General features: G+C 44.4%; 1 pseudogene; it reads right to left on the bottom strand.

The window, feature by feature from the left end:
• Nucleotides 1-555: 555 nt before the first annotated feature.
• LOC100991482 (bifunctional methylenetetrahydrofolate dehydrogenase/cyclohydrolase, mitochondrial-like) lies at nucleotides 556-2683 on the bottom strand (annotated as a pseudogene).
• Nucleotides 2684-2904: the final 221 nt, after the last annotated feature.

Genomic DNA, 2904 nt, shown 5'->3' with positions numbered 1-2904 from the left:
CCCATGTCTTATAAACAATAATACTTAATTTTTAAAAAAAGTATTTATCATCATCCACACCATTCCTGGGGGAGCTAAAAATCCACCCTTAACATTTCAGTTTTAAAACCTGGCTGATTAGGGATAGAACTTTGTCCAAATTAAATTGTAGAAATGCTATGGATTCAAGAGTAAACCTGCTTGATTAATCAAACAAGCTGGAAAACTACTCTGTTAATTTCTTTGTTGTAAATTGATCACTGTAATTTTACCTTACATGTCATTTATATTTTGTACATACACAAACATTTTAATTTCCATAGCTTTTAACAGGTTGACATAATACTTCTCCGTGCAGGAAGTCAGTCATTTTTTCCACTTACAAGTGTAATTCAATAAAATTTTGGTCATCTTGGTCATCTTGCTCCATGTTTAATAATCTAGGTAAGTAAGCAGGCATGACTTATAGACATGAGCTATACCTCACTCACAAAAACATCTCCAGCAAACTCTCTAAATTTCTTTCAACTCCAGAGAACTATCAAAAGAACACCAGCTGGCAGAAGAACAAGGAGGGAGGTAGGTCAATTCAACTGTTCTTTCTCTTTCTGCCTCAAGCTGCCTAGAGCAGGAGCTACTTCTGCTTAGCCAAAAGCCAAAATAGACAAGGAACCTATCCCTGCCTCAAGTATTTTACAGATTAAGCTCCTAGCTTGGCACAACCTGTTGGGATATAAGACTGTAGGACTGGCCAGGTGCGGTGGCTCATGCCTGTAATCCTAGCATTTTGGGAGGCCGAGGCAGGTGGATCACTTGAGGTTAGGAGTTTGAGACCAGTCCGGCCAACTTGATGAAACCCCGTCTCTACTAAAAACACAAAAATCAGCCAGGCATGGTGGCATACATCTGTAATCCCAGCTGCTCAGGAGGCTGAGGCACAAGAATTGTTTGAACCCGAGAGGCAGAGGTTGCAGTGACCTGAGATCATGCCACTGCACTCCAGCCTGGGCAACAGAGCGAGACTCAGTCTCAAAAAAAAAAAAAAAGACTAGAGGATGAGGCTGGTTTCTCCAATGCTCTTTAAACCTCTGTTTGGGCGTGGGTGGCCCATGCCTGTAATCCCAGCCCTCTGGGAGGCTGAGGCAAGAGGATTGATTGCTAGAGGCCAGGAGTTCAATACCAGCCCAGGCAACATAGCAAGACCCCCATCTCTACAAAAAAAAAAAAAAAAGGAGAAGAAGAAGAAAAAAAAATTATCTATTTAAGGCTATAGAAGTAAGTGTTACTGAATATAGGAATATCTACATTGATTAAATAAGAAAAAAACTCAGGTTAGGTCACAACTAGGAGTCATAGGAAGACAGAATTTCAGAAATTCATTTCACACCAGACAGATGTGTTTTATTAAAAAAGAAAAAAAGACCTTTAATCAGAAACGCTGCTTAAATTCAATATTAACTCAAACTCTTAAAAAATTTCTGGAAAAAACAGAGCCCTTGGCTCTGCCTCCTGGGTTCATGTCATTCTCCTGCCTCAGCCTCCCAAGTAGCTGGGACTACAGGCACCTGGCACCATGCCCGGCTAATTTTTTTTTTTTTTTTGTATTTTTAGTAGAGACGGAGGTTTCACCATGTTAGCCAGGATGGTCTCCGTTTCCTGATCTCGTGATTCGCCCGCCTCGGCCTCCCAAAGTGCTGGGATTACAGGTGTGAGCCACCGCGCCCGGCCATAATGGTATTCTTCATTAGCATTGCCACTGCCATGGGGCCAACACCTCCAGGAACTGGAGTGATATAACCGGCTTTTTGTCTGACTCCTTCAAAATCCACATCTCCAACCAACTTCAGTTTGGCAGCTACAGGATCGTGAACTCTATTTATTCCCACATCAATGACTGCTGCTTCTTCCTTGATCATATCTGCTGTGATCAGATTTGGAATACCTGCAGCAGATATTACAATATCTGCAAGAATTGTATGTTTCTTCAACTGCTCTTTGGGAGTATATCGATGAGATATTGTAACAGTGGCATCACCTCCGGGACGTTCATGCGCCCCATCTGTGTGCAGTAACATTGCAATGGGCATTTCAACACTTTTTGACCTTCCAGCCACAACCACATTCTTCCCTAGGGTTGGAATGTCAGTTCGCCTAATTATTTCCCACACACCCCATGGGGTAGCCGGTAACATGGAATACTGGTCCAAACACATTTGCCCTGCATTAATTACATGAAAGCCATCAGCATCCTTGTCTGGAGAAACAGCATTGCAGATCCTTCTCTCATCAATATGTCTGGAAGAGGCAGCTGAACAAGGAGGCCATCTACATTATCATCATTATTCAGTTTGCTGATTAAATTCAACAATTCTTCCTCTGAAATTGAAGCTGGTTTCACAATTGTCTCACTGTTGATTCCCACATCTGCAGCTGCCCTGGTTTTGTTGAGGACGTAGGAGTGACTTGCAGAACTCTCGCCAACCAGGATCATGCTCAGGTGTGGCCGTTTGTCGCCTGAGGCCACCCACTCTTCTACCTCCTGCCGCACTTCCTGCTTGATCTGCTGGGCCAGTTTCCTTCCAGAAATTACAACAGCTTCATCTGGAACTGCCGCGAGGTGGAAGGGGCGAGGGCAGAGGGAGCAGCTGTGCACGGGCTGCAGCAGCCAGGCAGCCAACCTGGACATGAGGGAAGTCGCAGCCATAGCCTGTGCCGGTGACTGCGCCGGGACCTGTTTAATATTTTTAATTTTTAGTAGAGATGGAGTCTCTCTGTGTTGCCTAGGCAGCTCTTGATTCCCTGGCCTCAAGTGATCTTCCCTCGTCAGCCTCCTAAAACGTTGGGATTATAGATGTGAGCCACTGCACCCAGCCCCAGGTTAACTTGGGAATGCCCTTGGCCCAGAGGAGGGGTCCATTCCATTGG

This window comes from Pan paniscus, chromosome 2, assembly GCF_029289425.2.
Source record: "Pan paniscus chromosome 2, NHGRI_mPanPan1-v2.0_pri, whole genome shotgun sequence".
Classification (NCBI taxonomy): domain Eukaryota; kingdom Metazoa; phylum Chordata; class Mammalia; order Primates; family Hominidae; genus Pan; species Pan paniscus.
Note: the sequence above shows the minus strand (reverse complement) of the source record. Positions and strands in the feature narration are given on the sequence as shown.